This window comes from Macrosteles quadrilineatus, unplaced genomic scaffold (genome assembly GCF_028750875.1).
Source record: "Macrosteles quadrilineatus isolate MER2022 unplaced genomic scaffold, UCM_ALF_1.0 Scaffold_5__1_contigs__length_97177068, whole genome shotgun sequence".
Classification (NCBI taxonomy): Eukaryota; Metazoa; Arthropoda; class Insecta; order Hemiptera; family Cicadellidae; genus Macrosteles; species Macrosteles quadrilineatus.
Genome location: NW_026542598.1, coordinates 45,860,181 through 45,882,062, shown reverse-complemented (window position 1 = coordinate 45,882,062; position 21,882 = coordinate 45,860,181). Strand labels below are relative to the sequence as shown.

The 21,882-nt window shown below is 37.0% G+C and overlaps 1 protein-coding gene across 1 annotated transcript in view; it reads left to right on the top strand.

Annotated features, from left to right (window-relative positions):
* Nucleotides 1-218: 218 nt before the first annotated feature.
* LOC128994223 (tumor protein p53-inducible nuclear protein 1-like) overlaps nucleotides 219-21,882 on the top strand; it is a 35,811-nt gene continuing 14,147 nt past the window's right edge. Inside the window, exon 1 of the mRNA XM_054418604.1 lies at nucleotides 219-354. The gene's annotated coding sequence lies outside the window, so the exon portion shown is untranslated. The remainder of the gene's footprint in view (nucleotides 355-21,882) is intronic.

Genomic DNA, 21,882 nt, shown 5'->3' with positions numbered 1-21,882 from the left:
AGGGTCAATACCCCCTTGATAATCAGTGCACAGCCGATGACGTCACGATCCCTGTTGTTATCTTTCCCCAAACGGAACTGGCTTCGCTTCGGCTTGGTCGTACAGCTGATGATTGTTGTGGGTCAATATTATTGAAATGGAGAGTAGTGGTGGGGGGACGCATGCGCTCTCGACCTGTCGCCAGCCACAGCTGATCCGGGCTACGCCACAGACTTCAGTTGAACAGCTGTTGTGGAAGGAACCACAACAACAAATTCAACCAGTTTATTTTCCACCAAGTGCCAAATCTTTTGCTATTCTTAACTTAAAGTATCTTTCACCAAGTGCAATTTAGGATCTTAATTCCCTCTAAAGGTGAGTACAGTCCGTTTTACACAGTAATATAGTGGATAAGTCCTTTTCTGAGGGAATTTTCTTTGTTCTACCCTCTCTTTGTTTGATCACTAGCATCAGAGGTCACAACTGACTTATTGCACTTTTGTTTGAAAAATTATTAATGAAAAGTTGTATTTGGGTAGATAGTAGTAATAAATGGTTTTATTGATAGAAATTGTATTTACCAATTATGCCTACCTATGCATCTTAGGTGTAGGACCAGTAAATGCTAGTCCAATTAAACTATTGATTTCTGGCTCAAATGGCAAAATAGAGATCAGGCTTAACTTATATAAAATCGTTATGATTATAAATAAAGAAATGCCAAGCTAAATACTGTATTTATCTGTCTGTATACCTTTCAATATAAAACCATAAAAACTATCTTTTCCAACAAATTTCTTGATGTGTTGGGGCTTGAATTAACCATTTTTTATTTTTAAATGTATTACCTTTGAGCCCGTACAAATGCAAAAAGCAAAGCACTAATGTTTTTTACTAATTGTCTTAGTGTCTAAAAAATTCTCTTTTATCTTCCCAACTGTCAACTGATAAAAACTGATAATGATAAAAAAAGTACTCACTCTATGTTTCTACATCATTAAAATCTAGCCGGAACTTTTGCTTCAAAGAGAAAAGATTCAGTTAACATATTTTCATATTTTTTTTCTGGTTTTTATACATTTTCCTATTGCGGAAACAACTGACAACACTTACTACGTAGGCATACACCCATCGTATTGATGTATGTAGGCCTATAGTCTAACTAACTTATATGCATCAGTTTGTATGTCATATGGAGTTTTGAATTGAATTTTGAAATTCTTAATGAATGACCAGAATTGGAACTAATTAATTACGGTAACCTATAACGGGAAGCGTGACATAAATTCATATGTTGTGTTTGTGGACTTGAGATGTAGGCTAGATAATAGTTTTTCTTTGTTTGAAAGAACAGTTTTCTACCAACAAAGCCTTTCCTTGGTAATGAATTTCTCTGTTGCTAACTCCTTGTCTGCACCTCTACTTGCCTTTGTTTATAGTTTTTCTTCTTTTGTTTATATCTTTGCTCCACAGTACAGTAGACCTTGTGTCTTTGTTATCAAGCAGTATGATTGTGCTTGCTCTGTAGTATACTTACAACAAATGTTGGTAAACTTTACTATCGATCGAGATCTTTCTTTACTGAAGGATACCAAGCAATTTGTATGTAGCAGATATCTATTTTATTTTACTAATTTTCAGTTTATTTATTTAACTATTTTTTAAGAGTTTTCAAAAAGTCATACTATCAATATTAGGCTATGTAAAAGGCAAAATTAAATTTCCCTCTATTTTTAGGTACCTATTGTAAATAATTTAAAACAACTGTTACAAAAAGCCAATGAACTTGTGTTTTAGGAACAAAAAAAGGTTATCTACTGCGACTAGAAAATAATGCTGAAATTTTAGAATAATTGGAAAAATTACAAACGGCGAGTACACAGATCTTAAGTCGGCAGGGGTGTAAAGTGTCTCCATAAATTAAAATACCTCTGAATGATTTGATTTAATTAAGCTAACTAATCACTATCACCATTCATAGAAGAGTATGCATAATTTATACAAGGAAATTTGACTCTCTTCACAAGTTTGGGGGTGTAACTCATGCACAGTCAAAATTGTTCCTTTATTTTACAGTAGGGCTGGTAGTACAGTATTATCAATACTTCATAAGGAATGTAAGACGTAGGCCTGACTTGGTTTTAGAACCTACCTAGAGTTTAGGATACTCCATTGAATACAAAAAGTTGAGGTTTTCAATAATATTTTTTCCTATTACCTACCTATTATTATTTACAATTTGAAATGTAATTTTCTGAAAATAGTGGTCGTTATCATTCCCAATAGGCTCCTAATCAAAGATTGTTTAGGCTTTGGATTAACAGGAACTGGTGCAATTTTAATTGTCAACAGGATTTCTATAGAGAGGTAGATTTATAGGTTAATAACATAAATTCACTCCTATTCATCAGTGGTGCCTGAAGTTTAGTTTCTCTCTTTGAAGTCTGTACTTGACCTCAAGTTTAAATGCCCTGCTCAATTGCTGTTCTACATGAGAGAGAGGGGGAGGGTAGCTCAGTGGGAGTAAAGTGGGGTGGGGGAGGAGAGAGAGTGAGAGGGGGGAACAGATGCATTTTCTTATTGCACTTTGAGTCATTTTCTGTAGCTTGCATTTCATGATCATCACTTATTCCTATTTCGTTGATGTAATCATGCAGAGATAAAATGTCAAAGTTCTTATGTACTAAGCACTCTGTACTGTTCGATTAAAATTATATTGTTATTATATAATGATGTGAATAAGTCAAAATTTTACATCTCTAAATGTTAGTGCGGATTTCTAAAGACAGGGAGTAAATCCAAACCATCTACAAGAAGAGATCTAATTGTAGGTAATAGGAAATTGGACAACTATACGAGGTTCTAGGAGGCTTAAATTCTATCCCAGCACTTATTTAAAGAAAACTTCAACCATTAATAAAAAAGGCAGTAAATTAACGTCATAAATGTTGCAAAATCTCAACAAAAAAAGTTGACATATGGTCATGTTACAGTTATGCTAAAATACTATGCCGTGTCATGAACAAATAAATTTAATCAAAATATTTAAAAATGTTAAAACAATTTTTTTCCACAAGCTCGAGAGTTTCACGCGCTCGGCTCGTGTATACGAGTCATCGATATTAACAGAACAACGAACAACCAAGTGCATTATCTCTGTGCGCATGCGCGTACTGCTCGCGCTAGCAGACTGCCTGTCACCCACCACCACACTGCGCACTGTGTATACAACAGAAACACAATTACACAAACACACATACACAACAGTGTGGTGCGCGTCATCGCAGCTACACTAAACACTTGTTTTTTGTTACAAATAGTCGCAATTTATCGTTCTACTTCGATGTTTTGTCAAAACTAGCACGTAATAGAGATACATCGATGAAGATAACGGTTGTTCTACGGTTTTATTGTTGAGCACGTCAAGAGTTTTATGTTTTTGTTTCCTACAAATTCCTTAACAGTTTTGTTTATTTCAGTGACCACATTAGCCTATTATTTGCTAAATTGCACAGTTATCGTATGTTATTGTGCTTGATGTTGACGTTGGAAATATATCGTCGTTGGTAATTCATTCGTTCAAAGATGTTTTTGAGGAAGATGATTACTTTTAATTAGGTAGTGGATTTCCCCATAAGACAAGGTCGAGTAAGAATAACAATTACGCCGTAGGTTTTATCATAATTATCACAATTACTGTTTCAAACTAGACTATATAAGTCATTAAAGTTTGGTTTGCGTATTTTCCTTTTCAAATTGTCGTGTGGAAACAGCTGATACAACAAGAAGAACAACCTTCTTGTTTTCATAGTTTAAAACGTTGGGGAAAAAAATATACTTTTATAAAGAATCAGTGGATCTGTTGACATGTGTTTTAATTTGTAAAGGGGTAAATGCGGCGTTTGAGGTGAACGTTCAATTTGACCCCTATACCATAGTGAACGCTTAGTCACGTGACACTGGTTGTGTGGGGGTAGGGGGGGGGGGGTTGTCACGCACCACCATGGTAGAACAATGACGAGCAATGCCCGATGTGCCACTTAACATTACGGTACTCGCACTGTTATCTTTGTTTGGAAATCCTACGGCGTTGTTACTAAGGATATGGTTATGACGAGTACTCGCTCGTAGCTTTGAAAGGTGGCCAGGTTATTCTTTGAGTTTGTTATGTAGTTGTAAAAGGGATTTGTGTATTCATAAACTTGTATGTGGTAGATTTTTTGGGGCACGGGGTTTACTAAAGGCGAGGGTCTCAATCCTGATGCTGAATTGCTTTTAAATTTAATACACAATGTTTTTATACAGGGAACATGCTGTAAACCTAAATTCAATATATCTTATAAAATGTGAAAAAGCCACACTTTGGGGATTAACGTTATTTTGGGAGAGGGGAAAATTGTAAAGCGGTTATGTTCAAACTCTGATGCTTTTATTACTTTTTCTCAAACAGTAATTTTAAAGTTACACACGTCTGTTTCATGTTATTATCGACGTGACGTATAATATATTTAACATTGCAAATGTTTTATAGAGATTTTTCATCAAACGCGTTCAATTATCTAAATTGTAATTAGTGGAATACCGTATTTGTAAAGAATTGATTACACTACGTGCGATCGCGGATACTGACTTGCACAAAACTAATAGACCATACTCCATATTTGGGAAATATAAATATATCACTAGCTAGGAGATATAATAATATATAACACTGCGCTACTTTAACGTGCACCGAGTGTACATGTACACTGTACAGTCGCGGCACGCATATTTTACACGCTGCGATCACGTCATTGTGAAACGCACGCACCACGACGTGAAGATGGAAAGTTCAGTGTTCAGTGTTGGACTAAAGTGGCGCTTGTGGCTAGAGAATATATCTCGACAATGAGAGCGTCACGGAAATGTTGGGATCGGTTTTAAATTTTGTCTATTGCGAAAACAGCTGGGTTTGGTTTGTTATGCTGTAGCGCCGATAACGCAAACGCTATCCTGTGGTCTTTACGAAGGATCGTAAAAGGCTTTACAACATGTAAAATCGTGGAAAACTTTGACAACGTGGTTTGGAATACGTCAGTATATTAAATTGGCGTTTTACATGTGATTAAATCTTACATCACCGAGTTTTCTGGTTCTGAAACAATACGATCACGGTACAAAACATATTCTTAGCTCTGGCGGTTGAGTTAGCATCTTCACGGACTTTTTGTGAAGTTAGATCTGTGATTATCCAATTAAGAATACGATGTGCAGTAAAAACTTATCAGTTATCATTGCCAAAGCCACTACTGTACTACGTTTGAAAGAGGAAATCCTTGCAGAGCTGACGGCCTCGTTGTGCAGCGGCTGTAGGTCATGCGATGATTGTGTGCAACTCGAGAAGGCTGGTGTGATAACACATTGATAACTGCGTAATTTGAGTGGTAAATGTTATTTGTTTTCCGTCCCATATTTGAATGAAATAAGTAAACAAAATAGGTCATGCTCGGTGATGGAGCGGTGTGTTAACTTTATCTATTCGATGTACAACCTCGGTCTGGAAAAAAACAGCATTTGAATTGATCAATGTAAAATACTGATGGTGGGAACTTGCCCGACGTTTGTGACAATTTTATTATCCTATTATAAACACGGTTAAGAAAGTTTCTGCAAAATCTTTTATGTTGAGGTACGGTACGGACGGGAAGTATGAGCTATTGTACTGCAATAAAAGTAGATAGTTAAGCTGTCCATGTCGGAAATGTTCAAACGTTACCCTTTCAGGAAAGTTAGGGATAGCGAAACATTTCCTTTCCCTTTTCCTAGTCGGAAGGCTTTACTATTAGTTTGAACTGCACAGGATGATAACCTGTAGGTGAAGGTACTGCCAAAACTGTCTTCTCCTCTACTACTTTTCTGCGTCCATCCTATGTAATATAGCGTCAGTTCGAGCACAGCAAACAATGTTTTTCAAAACATACTACTATAGTATGTTTTCTGTGGTTCGAGGGAATATACACAATTCGTGTGGGTTTAGTCAATAACCATCCCCAATTAATGCTAAAACAGTCGTCATCCTATACTAGGCAGATTGTTTTTTTTTTTCAAATACAGCTTAGATTTATTTTGATAGGATTTTGAAGCTCATTCCATGGCAAAACCCCGTCTCTTTGTGGGTTATTTGAATCCGAGAATACGAGGGACTAGAGAGGTGTGTGGTACGAATTTTGACAGCTTTTGCATTTTCCTTCTAATTCCGAGCAGTGTTGGAGAAAACTGCCAAATCAGGTCAAAGGTTCAGAGCACCTAGGAGGTACAGTACAAAGTTAAATCAATTTGTAAAACACGGTGCCTGATCTTCTGTTAGGTAGGAGAACTTAGTCAACCGTCCGAATTTGTGACCCTCTCTACATACCCCCATCTCTGGTAGAAGAATGTGTGCAGTACATACATGCTCAGAGAAGTTTTACCTTCACCTTGCATCCTAGGACCCTAGGTTCCCTGAACCGTTTTAAACATTACTTCAGGCTAGGGTAAGAGAGTCGCGTAATTAGCACACGGACAAGACCATTGGTTATTGGTGGGATTTGAACCCGGGGCCTTTGTGACTGAGGCCCGCGCTCAACCTTTTTGTGATCACAGCTGTTTAAGTGGTCCCGCGCTCCAACACTACACTACCCGCACTCGCTGTATAGTATTGCAGTATACATTTTCTGTCCTTTGTTGTGGATACTTTGCGGCAGTAGTGATGTTGCAATGGCGACCTCCGTGTAGTAGCGGTCCTCCTTGTAGTTGCAACTACTTTCTCACACTGTTGCACCACACAGGGTCACACACACGCACACACACGCGCAACCACACGTCGACATGAGTGTTGAAACATGAGTTTCCGAGTATCGAATGAGGCCTCAACAATCCTCAACAATCGAGCTGCCGGATTATTATGAGATGCTAGGTTGTAGGACAATCGGTCCCAGTTGCAGACCTAACCTAACTTAACTAAACTATAAACCCTCGGGTCAATTTTATTTCTGGGACTAAATGTCCGTTTCCCAAGATGCAAACATGTCCCAGACCTGAGCCAGGGATGGCGATGACGTCTTTAGATGCTAGGGGAAATAATATTCAAAAATGTTACCCAAATCGAGGTCAGGCAGTTTCGTTCACAATATACTGTTAAAATTGTGGGTACATCTTGCAAATGAATGAAGGTATTACATGAATGATAAAGTAACTGACACCTTCAATAGGGGTAACGGCACAACATTGTAAATTGTAGGATAGAGAGGGTCTTGATAGGTGTCATAATGATGGTTGTTCATTAGTCTGAACTTTACAAATCCCAACACGTAGAGGTTAACACTATACGACTTGCTGTTGGTTTTGAAATTCGAAAGCTGTTTGACGTGGTTTACAGCGCAGTAAAAGCTGATGCTGAAGCTGTTGCCTCGTAAACATTGAACATTTTGAAATCCCGAAGTAACTGTGCCCAAGTCCAGCCCAATCAATTTGGTTATGAATGTAATGAACATCGATAATTTAAAATGTTCCCAATTGGTTCAGTTTCAATTTTAAGTGAGGGATTCGTTCAGAAATAATAGAGATTCACTAAGATAGAGATCGTCGGCAGCCAGAACGTCCAAGATATAAGTGTGGCTATTCTTGCACAATCTGCGTCCACTATGTGTAGGATGCGAATTTAAATTGGAAATTTCTACAGGCTGGCGTCGTTTTAGAATCTGCATTGAAATAAGACGTTTTCCTTAACCTAGTTTGATGTATGGTTGCAACTATTATTTTAAGTGGATTAGTTTGTTCTTGGAATGAGGAGTGGCTGGCAATTTGTAAAATGTTCAATGTCAATGGTCTTTTAACAATATGACAAGATGGGGAGAAAACTTGATTTGCAGAATAACGTGGACAGATATCATCGATTTCAGCTTTGACATTTGAATACATAGTATGAAATTAACATTTTTCTATATATTTTAAAGGGAGATCTTGTTCACATGCCACCCCTTATATTTAACGAAACTGTCACTGTGTTTCTAGTGTCAAAGCACTTCCACTTGTGACTTTGTCGTCAATGATTACAAAGGGAGTGTTGTGATTGGTCCAACAGACGTGTTGTGTTTGGTCTGATGGTAAACAGTGTCTGGTCGTTAAGATATGGGGACATTCATCTCTAGGCTCTCGACGGCCTATTTGGAGGGATTCAGAAACTTAAAATCGGATTCAGATTAAGAGTAGTTCGTCCAAAGAAGTGTTTACAGCTCGTGTCGTGAAAAGGGATTTTTTTTTAAGATAAAGATATTGTAGTGAAAATATAATTGTTATTGTTGGGTTATCGATGAAGTTTAAAGAGTTGTGGTAGGGGTTAGAAACACCCAATCTACTAGCATCAGGGTTTTTACAATTTACTTCGAAAGAGAATTCCCAAAGTTATTGAGCTGACGACTATTTTTGTATTTAATCAGAAAGTGTTTTAGGGTTCAAACTGACGAATATTTTTTTTCTTCCAAAGCTGCTTGATTAGAAACTTAGGTTCAGATTACTGGGTATTGTTCACGAGTTTGTATAAATTGTTGTCCAAAGTTACAAGTTAGCAAGTAATTGTTCTTCAGGAGAGATTCAAGGTTCGTTTTCTTTTGTGCAAAGCTCAACAAAGATCTACAATCTGACAGGGGAGAGGTTTCATCCATGGTTCAAGTTCGACGTCGGAAATCATCCCCTCAGTAAAGGGGTCGAACAAACCACCCCCGCCTCTCTACACCCCTCTACTCCCATGGCGTCATTCTATTGTGGCACTGACATTCAAGGGCTGTTTTATGTGGTGTTTTAACGGTCATACTTTGGCACAGTTTCTGCTGGTCGATTCACATAAGCTGCATTCGCTGTTGATGTTTGCTGTGGTGATTTGCTCTTAGAAATATGCATTCGCTTTTATATGCTTCTTATTCGCTGTATGTCCTTTATTAGTTTTATATGCAGCTGAAAGTGAAATTTATACAGGGTGTCCCTCGAGAGGTGTCTCAAATCGATTACTGGAAAACGGCTTAACGTACAAGGATGAAATAAAATTATTTCCAACTAAATCGACCCCAAGGAATAACGTAAAAATATTTTTAACTTTTTTCAAATACAGGGTGTGCCAAAAACTGAGGGTCACTAGTTCGAATCTCGGACTTTTCAAATGTAAACATATGTCATGTTATACATAATTTTAAAGGTATTTGATAGACAAACATTTTGGTGAAAACCAAAATTAGTTATCTTTTTCCGTTTCAAAATGGCGGCAGTTTTTTTGAAAGAAATCTATATTTTTTTAATACTCTGTATTTCCTATACCAATGCATTTAGCACTTCTCCGGTTGCATTTTCTTACTCGTTATGAAATTAGCTTTACTGTGATATGCAACAAGTAACGGTTTTTTGAAATAATAAAAATTCCAAAAAAATTTATTTTTGAAAATTTGCAAATGCTCATTGTTCAAAATTTTCAAATAGCAACATATGTCAAGTGGCACATCATTTTATAGGTTTTTCAATTCCTAACAACTTTGTAGTTTACACTTACTTCGTATCTCTTTTAGTTTTTGTGTAAATAACAAAAAACCTAATTTTCCTATATCAAATGCATGTTATTTGGGTTTGACACTAAAGGCTTCACTTCATTTAGTGTTGAACCATGTCAAACCCAAATAACATGCATTTGATATAGGAAAATTAGGTTTTTTGTTATTTACACAAAAACTAAAAGAGATACGAAGTAAGTGTAAATTACAAAGTTGTTAGGAATTGAAAAACCTATAAAATGATGTGCCACTTGACATATGTTGCTATTTGAAAATTTTGAACAATGAGCATTTGCAAATTTTCAAAAATAATTTTTTTTTTAATTTTTATTATTTCAAAAAACCGTTACTTGTTGCATATCACAGTAAAGCTAATTTCATAACGAGTAAGAAAATGCAACCGGAGAAGTGCTAAATGCATTGGTATAGGAAATACAGAGTATTAAAAAAATATAGATTTCTTTCAAAAAAACTGCCGCCATTTTGAAACGGAAAAAGATAACTAATTTTGGTTTTCGCCAAAATGTTTGTCTATCAAATACCTTTAAAATGATGTATAACATGACATATGTTTACATTTGAAAAGTCCGAGATTCGAACTAGTGACCCTCAGTTTTTGGCACACCCTGTATTTGAAAAAAGTTAAAAATATTTTAACGTTATTCCTTGGGGTCGATTTAGTGGGAAATAATTTTATTTCATCCTTGTACGTTAAGCCGTTCGTAATCAATTTGAGACACCTCTCGTGGGACACCCTGTAGTTGTAGAAACGAAGATGAAGTAATATGTGTAAGAAATTAAAACTAGTTTACTCTTTATTACACGCACCATGCTCACAATCAGTTTAGAAAACTAGTTTTTTTAGTGGAAAATACAGTACTGTATAAATGTTCTACTTGACTATTCAAATTTAAATCAATGGATTTTTACAATAGCCAAAAATTAAATTGATCTCGAGTTGACTGTAAATACAGGTGAATACATTCTCTGTATACTGTACAGTCATCAATTTACCTTTATCACATTGGTCTGAACCCCCGCCATGAGACACGGCCGGGATGCTGGCTGCTGTGGACTCCTGATTGTCTCGTCTCAAGGTCGGTAGGGCCTCGCCCTCGGCCCTGACCCGTCCCCTACACCCACGCCCTGGGGGGAGAGAGGGTAGAGAATGTTGACCTTACCCGCAGAGTTCATCTTGGTGTTTGTTTTGCTTTTGAAAGAACAATCCTTCAACGCCCTCATAGGGGAGTCTTAGCAAACTCCGTATCTGCAAGATCACTGATTCCAACTCGGCAACAAAAGTCTTTATCGTTGACCCCCCCCCCCTCCAGAAAGAGTTATTTATTGACCTAACTTCACTACCTATCTAGTACTCTAGAGGCTCTCAGAACTGTTCAACAACACGTCAAACGTAACACCAACACGTGGATAAAATCTTCTGGTGGTTGGCGGGATTTGAACCGCAGGACGCTGGGACCAAAGTCACACGCTTTACCACAAGACTAGCTCCCTCCCCAATCCTTATACTACTCTAGTGCTGTATCAATGTAGTTTTAAATAGTGGAACGAGGTTTGCTGTATTGTTATCTCGATAGTTTAGAACCCAAAATCACAACCAAACTTCCTAATTATGTAACTCGAAATTCTAGGCAATGGCCTATCAGAACCCATACAGGAGGAGCTCCTGGTGTTACCCAAAGTGGTGTGAAGGTGAAGTGTAGTGTACGACAACGGCAGCGCAGTGGTTTGTTTACATGCCAATATTTACTACTGTATGCCACGCGTGTGTGTGTGTGTACTCGCTGGACTTTGGCCGGCCTCTTGCTGTTGCGGTCTTGCGTTGTTTCGCATGACTGTGCTAATGGGTTTGTCACTTCCTTTGAAACCTTTGTCTGTCTAGTGTGGTGTAATACCCAGTGCTGAAGTCTGGTGTATAGAACGAGTCGAAATAGGCAACGTTATTTGTAGTTTGTAGAAAACAAGGAGTAAAGTGATCACTTTGGATGACAGCGAAGTAACTGTCGCTAATGACCTTTACTGAAGTAGACAGCCAATTTTGTAAAAAAAAATAACATTGTGAAATGGGCCAATCGGCGTGTGCTAGTCTAAAATCTCATCTCCCTCCATATTAGTTGTTACTGACATTGTTTATGTGACCTAAATGATGCTCTTGCAGTTGGTTGTCCCTTCAGTTTGGCTTAAGTTGGTGTATTCGACAGCAATCATTTACACCACTAAGTCCAGTTTTGTTCTAAAGCTTGCTACACAACTTCAACATTGGCATTTCTTTCTGCTTGGCTGCCACCCTCAGTGACAAAGTGATGCGGTGATTGATCACAAGTGTTGTATAAGATTGTTCAATATCAGACCGTGTCTTCTCGTTCTCGCAATGCAGCACAATTTCCCGGTATCTAGCGATGACTCTTGTATTCCACTGCGCAGTATCTCAGTGATAACCGTTGTCGGAGTGTCAGTGTAGACTACTGTGGTTATAGTAGTATGTTTTCTGTGCTACTGTAGAACTGTTGAGTGTAGAGTGTAGAGTGAGACAGAACATCCTCCGTCTCTCTCTCTCCCACGCGCCTCGTGCGTGTCTCGACATGTTCAAGGCTTTCCACTTTTGTGGTTCAGGCTTGGCTTTCTCCCTTGTGGAAGGTCTTCCTCTTTCTTCTTCACCGACCCACCAGTCCGTTTTCCCGGCTGTACCGAAACTGCCACGACGTTTTATGATCATAATCCATACCGAAACTGCCACGCCAATTAGTGAGGATTATAAGGGTGTTTTTGAGAATGCTAGAAACACTGAAACTGCCACGGCGGATTCCTCAGGAAGGGGAGGTTGGTTTGGCAACGTGCAGGGAGAAACGGGAATGAGAATATCCCTCACTCATCACAGTGACGATTTTGAAACACAACACTTTACTTTGCTCATAACTTAGTTAAATGCTTTTCATGTCGCTACTTAAAAGAGGCCATACTAACTTTGTACTTATTTAAATCAAGTATCAATAGAAAATCCATTTAACTACCGATGAAGTCAGAAATAATTAAATAATATGTTCTAAAGGATTAAGATTGCAATTGAATGTAAAATGTGTCTTACTAAATGTATTATGTGAATGCTCTTAACCCGTTATAGTGAATTACTGGCGTTAAAGAACTCGATAAACACATATTTTATCATTAGATTTGAAGTTTTCAGTTTATAAATATACCAAGGTGTAGGTAGGCATCGTCAAAATTGCACAAGAAGAAACATAATCTAATGCAAATAATAGCACAACAGGATACGTGTCCTGAAGTATAAATAAAACACAATTGTGATAAATATGTTGATCATATTTGGCGAATTTATTGATTTCATCCTATACTATTAATATTTTGCAAAAAAAAAAACACTTTTAACCTCGCCGTAGCAGTAAACCCTAGGTATTTGTTAAATCTAATGTTATTTAAATGGGGAATAAATATGTCTTGTTTATGGACAATTTTAGTAAGAATCCAATCAAACAAATTGAAATTCACTTAGTGTGCAGGTTTGCTGCGGGCTGCGGTGGAGGTAATGTATTTAGAAATGAGCTGGGAATACCATGAAAACATGCTTTTCAGCAATGAGTTGGAAATACTGCGCGCACTGCGTTCCAATTGTCTTAGTAATTGGCGTCGAAGTATGAGATCCTTTGTGATGACTAGAATACACAGAATTGAGTTCGAGTCTGTCCAGATTTTGTTTAGTACGAAATACAAATAAAATACAAGACTAGGCCAAGAAATATACAGATACAATTATACTTGTATACATAAGGCGAATAATGTGCAGGTTTATATTAATAATACCAGATAAAAACTTCAAAATTGATAAGTATACATTTTAGATACGGTTGATAAAAAATAAATCCTAATTAGCCTAGGCTACTTGTAATGATAATTCAGGGTCACCTAATTCTGCCAACCTAGCAACCGGGAATAGCACGTGAATTTTAAGTATCAGGAAAAAGTCCATGAGTTGTATTTGAATTTAGTAAGAAACCAGGAAATAAAAATGGTCAAATATTTGCCGTAAAATCCACCCGAAAACACAGAGCTTACACGTTTTGCGTAATCGAAAAACGCCATTGCGAGAAACTACTGTAGAAATGACCACGAATATTGGCGCAATATCGATAAATCATCACACACTAAGCCGCAAGTGCAAGATGATCATTAATTTTTCGTCGATCGCGAAAAATAGTTACGGGTGTTAAAATAATCGCTGGAGATGAATGCGAATGTTGCCGCAATTGTGAAATCATCACCGGTCATCATCATTGCTGTCGTAGTTTACCATCACAGTTATTTCTACGTTTGATCGCTAGAAATTATCACGGATTTGGCCACGATCGTAACATACGATCACGGATGTTCGTTAAAGTTTCTTATGCCGATTCTTCATTTTTAGGCGTTTCCGTGATCGCAAGTAATAATCTCGGTCGTTTCTATGATCACAGAAAATTGTCACGGATGTTACGCCTGGTGGGAAATCAACACGAATTTGTTTCCCATTTTCTCATGTTTAATTAGAATGAAATGAGACTCGGTGTATATTTTTGCATATTTATTTTGTACACGTCTCTATATCACGCAAGTGAACTTTTTGTTGTATTAAAATTTTGTTCTTAAACCAAAAATGGGTTATTTTGGTGGCCCCATCGAGTGACACCTCATATTAATAGGCCATTAGTCGAAGAAATATATATCGAAGAAAGAATATCGACAAAAGCTAGAGGTCTCTATCTAAACTCAACCCACTACAGAAACTGAAGAATGGTACGCGTTAAAATCGTTTCAGTTACTGTTACTCGTTGTTATATACGGGTGTCCCACGAAGGGGTTTAAACGTTTGATTTCATATTACGTGCCCATTCATGCACCGAACTTTCTTAAACTTTACACAGTTTACAAAGTAGGTTCTAAAAATATTCTGGAAAATTTTCAACTCCCTAACCTTAGTAGAAACAAAATGGTGGCATATTGACAAATTTACCAAGTTCTATAAAAACTACTTTCATGATTTATTATTAGTTATTTATTTATTATTATTATTTATTAGTTATTTGATTTATTTTCAGTTTTCCATTAGGCTACATTCTAGTTTTTTTTTTTTATTTAAAAGTCATATTGCCCTGGAAAGTAACAATAAAAATATTTTATAAAACCAAAAATACCTTTTTTAATGTTTTTAAAGTAACGTTTTTCGATATGCCGCCATTTTGTTTCTACTGAGGTTAGGGAGTTGAAATTTTTCCAGAATATTTTTAGAACCTACTTTGTAAACTGTGTAAAGTTTCAAAAAGTTCGGTGCATGAATGGGCGCGTAATATGAAATCAAACGTTTAAACCCCTACGTGGGACACCCTATATAATATGTGAAGCATTTTGCTCGACATCCTCCCCGATTTTTCTCTAGAAAAACCACTTATTAACACCACACTTTGTATAACAAAACGGTAGCCGTCTACTAACAACGCCGCGCCCTTTCTCTTCGCTTCAAATATCTTATCCTCCATCGAAAGACTATCAACTAAGTATAACTAACACACCAACACCCTTACTACTAACTCTCTGAAGGATGGCACAAAACTGTTGAGAAATACGGAATTTGAAAAATATTACATGAGTCAAGCTAATAGGAGGGCATTCCACTGAGATTCCACGTGAACGCCCCTCTGCAGACCATGGTTGGGTACAGTATTTGTAGTTCTGCAACCTAGCGTCTTGGGCGAATAAAACTATTTTTGAATATTACAGTTTTACAGTATTATATTAGTATTTGATCACCTCTCGTGTAATTAAAAGCGTCGAACAGATCATATAAAATGCAGTGTTATAAAAGTGGTAAATGAAACATAAAACTTGTTTCTTAGTGGTAAATAATTATTCATTAAAGCAAATATATTCTCAAGAGACCGAATAAATACTTATAAAGTAAATACTCTAACAGTCGCAACCCTAAAAACTTAAATTAACATAAAATAACTCCTAAAATATAAATACGAAAGAGCAAATCAATCACTTATTTTTCCAATCAACGTATTATTGTGAAAGAAAAGGTTAAGACAGAAATGGGAATTTTGAGTCTCCCGTTTCTCCCCGTCTATCTGGGTAACCCGCCGTGGCAGTTTCAGTGTTTCTAGCCCTCTCAAAAACACCCTTATAATCCTCACTAATTGCCGTGGCAGTTTCAGTATGGAGCATGATCGTAAAACGTCGTGGCAGTTTCGGTGTCCCCGTTTTCCCACTTACCCGGGGACTTTTCCATCCCGAGTTTCGTTGTCGGGACAGAATTCTTCACCTTCTTCGCCAACCACGAGTTAGAGTTATCATTTGTTTGAAAAAGTCGGGGCCAATAGTGAGATGGGAAATATAAAATTCTCTTTCATGTTATATATTGGGATTCTGTAGTGTTCAACAAGAGACAATGCATTTAGCAATGATGGACGTCTCAAAGGAGTGATGGGTGATTCCCTTCTGTCGTACAATTCTTCTTATCGAATACTTCATGTGAGAAGACTTGGAACGAGAGGTCAAAGATAAAAAATATCCTTTGGAAACCGGAATTGTAAAAAAAAGAGCCTAAATCCACTTCTTAAATCCTCTTGTTGCAGAACTACCCACTTTAGGCAGATTTTCTGTACTATGAAACCACAATCATTGTAATTGATTTCCAAGAAGCACCCTACGTTTTCCTGTTTTAGTTCCCGGGTCCTCCGAAAGGGAACTCAATGTTTTGATATACAGTATAATCATTGACTATATAATGGTATAATGTTCGTAACAGTAAAGGAATCAATAGTTATTGCTATCGTATAGCTTCCCCAAAGACGATGGTTAGGAAAGCCATGATTCACTTTTAGGGACACTCTTTAAGTTTGGACAAGTACATTTTCAAACCGAACTATCGTTTTAACAAATCGTAGAATTTATCCAGTTCTGCATGAGTATGATCAGTGAAGAGGATCGTTTCATAGCTCTCGGAGATTTCAAAGTAGACCACGACAAAACTACCGACTTTCTTCTTATTTACAATCACAAGTAGCAATCATCAGAATTCAAACCGTTTTGATTGCAAGTGTATTGCAGTGTCCTAAATGCACTTGCTTACCGCTAACCGCTCTTTCACGCGTCTGAAACTTCCATCCAAAATCATTTTTAATTCTTTGTGTTTCAAAACACCTACACGTTTTGGAATCTATCGACTCTTAACTACTCTCCAACAACTTCGCCAACTAAGCCAAGCGATCTAAATCACTTTGTCAACTAAACATAATTCATGTTGAAATAAAACATATCTTCTCAAGAAGTGTTTCAAGGTCGAACCGTTTGAGGCTCAATCATTTGTCGAGTGGGCTCTTGGCGCTCGGTGGTGTTTGGATAATAAATTATTGTCTATAAATACATCTACGGACGCATCGGCCTAGATAGCTGACAGAGCATGCAAGTGGGTGATGTATTACAGCAACATATTGATGAGAACACTTGTTGGGACGCCACTTGTACTCAGCATGTTATGTTTGTTGCCATGATTCTAAATAAATTTCTTTCATACGATCGTCGGTCTGAGCTCGTTCTCACAAGCTGAAAGGATTTAGACCAATTAAGAACTAAAACATAGGAACGTTAAATTATTTTCCATTTTATTGGATTTGATTGACAGTAATTATTGTGTAAATTTGTAATTTCATACAATTGTATTCAGAGCTTATCCATAGTTTTTTGTAAGTCATTGACCGATGGATTCACGGGGCAAAATCGTTAGTTTAAGCTATCTACTCTTCGTACTTCTTCCTCAAGATAAAACCGAACAAAGATTGGCTCAATAAATGTCTGAATGTCTCCCTTGCCGATGCCGTACATACATAGCAATGGAAAAACTATTTTGTTTTATGGCTTTAACAAGAATGACATATTACGTTTCCCGGAATCAGGCTCTATCCAGACCGAAGATGTATGGAGTAAAACTTTTACTCCATACATCTTGATTCAGACCCATCGATGTATACGTACATAGATATCCAGACCCCATAATTTATAAGTCCCCGAAATTGACTACATTACTAAAGTATTTTTTTTTGTTTTCGTACCACACTGGATGTTTTCCGTTTGAAATGAATGCATGTGTATAGATTTTAAAAGGCTGCGTTTTCATTACCTTTAGTTAGTATATAATCAAGGTTTTACAGTAGTCAGGAAAGCGTCTGGTTCTGCCATACCTTGACACAGATCTTTACAACTCACTTTAGTTTTAGCACAAAGAGTAGGAATCAAATAACACTAAATTTATTTTGCGGTTTTAGTAGTCGCCCTTGCATCGTATTTGCCTGTCTCTGGTTTATTTTGAAATTTATTTGCTTTTTATGTGTTTCATTACAATCTTCGCCGTGGATCCATCCATTTCGTCAGATTGTTATTCGGCAAAAACAAAGTATTGATGTAAATGTTTCATTTTACCACTAAAGTACCTTTATAAATTAATCTCCAACCCCCCATTAAATGTACAAATAAAGTGTATTAGAACCTAGACGTGGAGATGGTCAGGAGTGGAAAATTATTTCCCCCATTTTGTACAACAATACACCAATATTTTTTGTCCATAAACATAAGATTTCGGTCTGTGAAGACGAAATATTAAGCAAATCTCGACTCGATGCAGCTGCAGTTTCACATTGCACGAGTAATTGCCGGCGTTGCACATCGACACAGGCGAAACACATGCACAAACCGTGATATTCCACTCTTCGTTAAAAATCCCATTTCGTACCTATCCATTTTTACGTCTTTCGTGTTAATTGTTTACGAGCTTTCTTGGTCTTCTTACCCTTTACGGTTATAGTAGTACGTTTTCTGTGCCTTTACTCAAACGCAAAATGTACGATCAGCTGTCATTAATAGAAAATACATCTCACTGATATTGAATTGGTTTTCGGTGTTCACCATTCAGACCTCAAGTAGCTATGAGGTAAGATATGTGATCGTTGGGTACGATGTTGTCTCATATCTTTATATCGTTCAGTTGTTGGTTCAGTTGAACCACAACAATGAATTGCACACCGAGCGAGCGAGTTCTCAGTTCTCCTCTCTGGTTGGCTGCGCGGAACCATCGATAATACATCGATGCGCGGAACACGACTCGGTCACGTGATGAAGATGATCAGCTGATTGAGGCTTGAGGTTGTTGCCACCTCCGCGTCCCCGTCGCTGTTGCCGTTTTACAATTTTTGTTTTCTCGTTTTCTTTCATACCGAGGTTCAACGAAAACGCTTGTCATTGCACTTAGTAAAAACGTGAAAGACACTGCGCCCTTTTATGAAATAGGCCCAAAATTACTTTATCATTCTCATCAATTTGAATCCTTTTTTTCGGTGACCATGCAACCGTAATCGTATTCTTATCCCCCGTATTTGCAAAAAATACAAGTGTATGATCTCCACCACATTCAGTTATACCGCATAACCATAAATGAACCAAATCTATACTTCTTTCCTGTGTGGCATGACTGTTTTGACTGGGGGAGTGTGAGTGCGTGTTTCTTCTGATTCGTATTAAAATAGTTTTGAAGTGAAATCTTGAGTAAAAAATGTAGTGTATTGTAGAAAAAAATGTGAAATGTATTGTAGTAAAAACGCACATATGTTTCCATGTGATGGAGGACAGCAAATCGGTTAGGGGTGTAATTTGTAATATATCTGCTATGGCTACGTGGTTCGTTTTCAGTTCCAGTACAGCACTTCAGCACCGGCCTCAACGATCCCCTTGTCCCCGTATACCCGATGCGGGTGCACGGTTATGTCATGTGTCAGAAGTCAGGTGGTTTACGTTGCCCCTGGTTACCTCCGGAAGCGTTTCCGCCGATCATGTCACGTGATCCAGTGACGGTGTCATTTTACGTGATAATCACAGGATAGTGCGGATATTCATCAACCGAACGCTATTTTACTAGGCTTATTTTTCTTGGAGTCGCATGGAAATGTGCAATTTGTGTGGTCAAAAATGTTTGGTGTCAGGCCAAAAGTAATTCAATCTGTAGACGAATTTATTTATTATTGGGGTGGTCTGTTGAAGCTAAGATTATTTAATTCCCTCCACAATTCATACATGCATTTTTTTACACATAAACGTGGTTTGTTAACTTTACACTTTACACCCTATGTAGCGAAGCGATGGCGATGACCCTGCTAGTCTGCTGGGCTGTTGATCGTTGGCATAGAAAACTAGTTTTGTTATGGTTGCGACACTGCCACTGCTCTGGATGTAGTGGCAGCAATGGTCGCTTGATCAGCTGATGGTCCTGTCAGTTGAAGGTCAGGAACTGAACTCTTTTTCAAGGACAGCCAGTCTCCATGGCTCTCACTGAACTCACTGATGTAATTTTTCTCTTCTATTTATTTATTTATTTCATCGGGATCGGGAGAGAGAGACCTAAACCAGACAAAGACAATTCAGTCACTTTTGGAATAGCATCTTGAACTGATTTTTACAAAGTCCATTACTGATAAAGGAAAGAATGGTTAATACTGTAATGTTGTCAGGCTTTGAGTTATTTAAAGATCTCTGAAAGGGATACTTTTTATGAAATTTTTAGAGTTATAAATGCATTGTAAACCCAGGCATTTTGGATTGGTACAAAAAGAATCAAAAATGTTTGATTTTATCATACATTCATTATGTAGACCTCTGTTTGGATATAAAATATTTGTTTAAGTAAGCTTCATATTGATTCGTTGTCAAGATAACTATTCTATCTGCAAGATGGTAAATTTTATTAATTTTAAAATACGTCCTTGGTAACTACACTCCTGCGTAAACCTGTCAGATCTTTTACTCGAATTGTTCTTTGAAAAAATGCAAATTTCAATCTAATTCTTGTTGTAAATTTTATTTTAGTGATGTAGTTTTACCTGTGTGATGAAGATTAGGGTAACAAGCAGAGTACTCGTCATTTGTACGGGATTGGCAAGTATAAATACTTATGTAGTTATACTCCTGCTCTTCGTTTGCAATGGGGGAAGATACGGTTTGAGAAAATTTGGTTCTTAAAATTTACCGTACGCTATCGTATAACAAATCTACCATAGCCATTATGTTCTACAACTGCATCTAAACAATAGAAAAAGTAAATTATCATTAGAACAATATCGCAAATTATTTATCAAATTAAAAACATAAACATAACTGTAAACAATCCTACTTTGACAGTCCTCATTGTGTGTCACAGCTTTTTGTTGCTGCTTAGTTTAAAATGTGTAGTATTTGGTTTGTTGTCATAAATGCAAAAAAGTTAATCTGTAGGTAAACCCGGTAACTTTTTGTTCAACCTCTATGATTATTTAATTATTATTTAACCATATGTTTTTTATTTACTTTCTTTGATAATATTGTCTTATTAATGTCTTGATTAAAAACAGTTTAGTTTCTTTTGATCTTTTAATTTTAATCTAAATAAGAAATAGAACATGGCGCAGTCGAATGAAGAACCCGTATCCCTGAACATTAAGCCTCCTGAAGCCTTTTCCTTCAATCCTCACGACTGGAAGACATGGAAGACTCGCTTTGAGAGGTATTATTCCCTTAGCAATTTAGCTCTACATTCTGGTAAGCATCAGATTGACATGCTTATATACTGTATGGGGGAAAAGGGAGAGGATATACTTAACTCATTCAGGTTAAATGACAATGACAAATCTAATTACAAAGTTGTTCTAAAGAAGTTTGACGATCATTTCCTTCCAAAAAAGAACCTAATTTTTGAACGGGCTAGGTTTCTAAAACTTAAACAGGGTTCCATGCCGATTGAGAACTTTATCACAGACCTTCACAATCATGCAAAAAACTGTGATTGGGGTCAGATTGAAGAGGAGATGAATCTGATGGTTTTGATTATTGGTATGCAGGACGAATCACTAAGTGATCGTCTTCAACTTGAACCCGAATTAAAACTTAACACAGCTATTAACACTATCCGTAGATCTGAAGAACTAACAAGACAGAAACAAACACTAAACTTGGCTGACATAGCATTAATAAACCAAAACACTCAACATTTAAGTAAATCAAACATTTCTCCTGATAAATCAAACAATAATCGATACTTTAAGCCAATTAATGACAATAAAAGCCTGTCCAATGTCGAAAAGAGATGTTTTTGGTGTGGCTCGACAGTTTTACACAAAAGATTCAACTGTCCAGCTAAACAATACAAATGTGGGTTTTGTAAAAAAGTCGGTCATTTCCCAAATGTTTGCAAATCAAACAAAGTCAGTCAAATTGAATATGATGATTCTCCCCTTGAAAACCCCACCGAAAATGTTTGCTC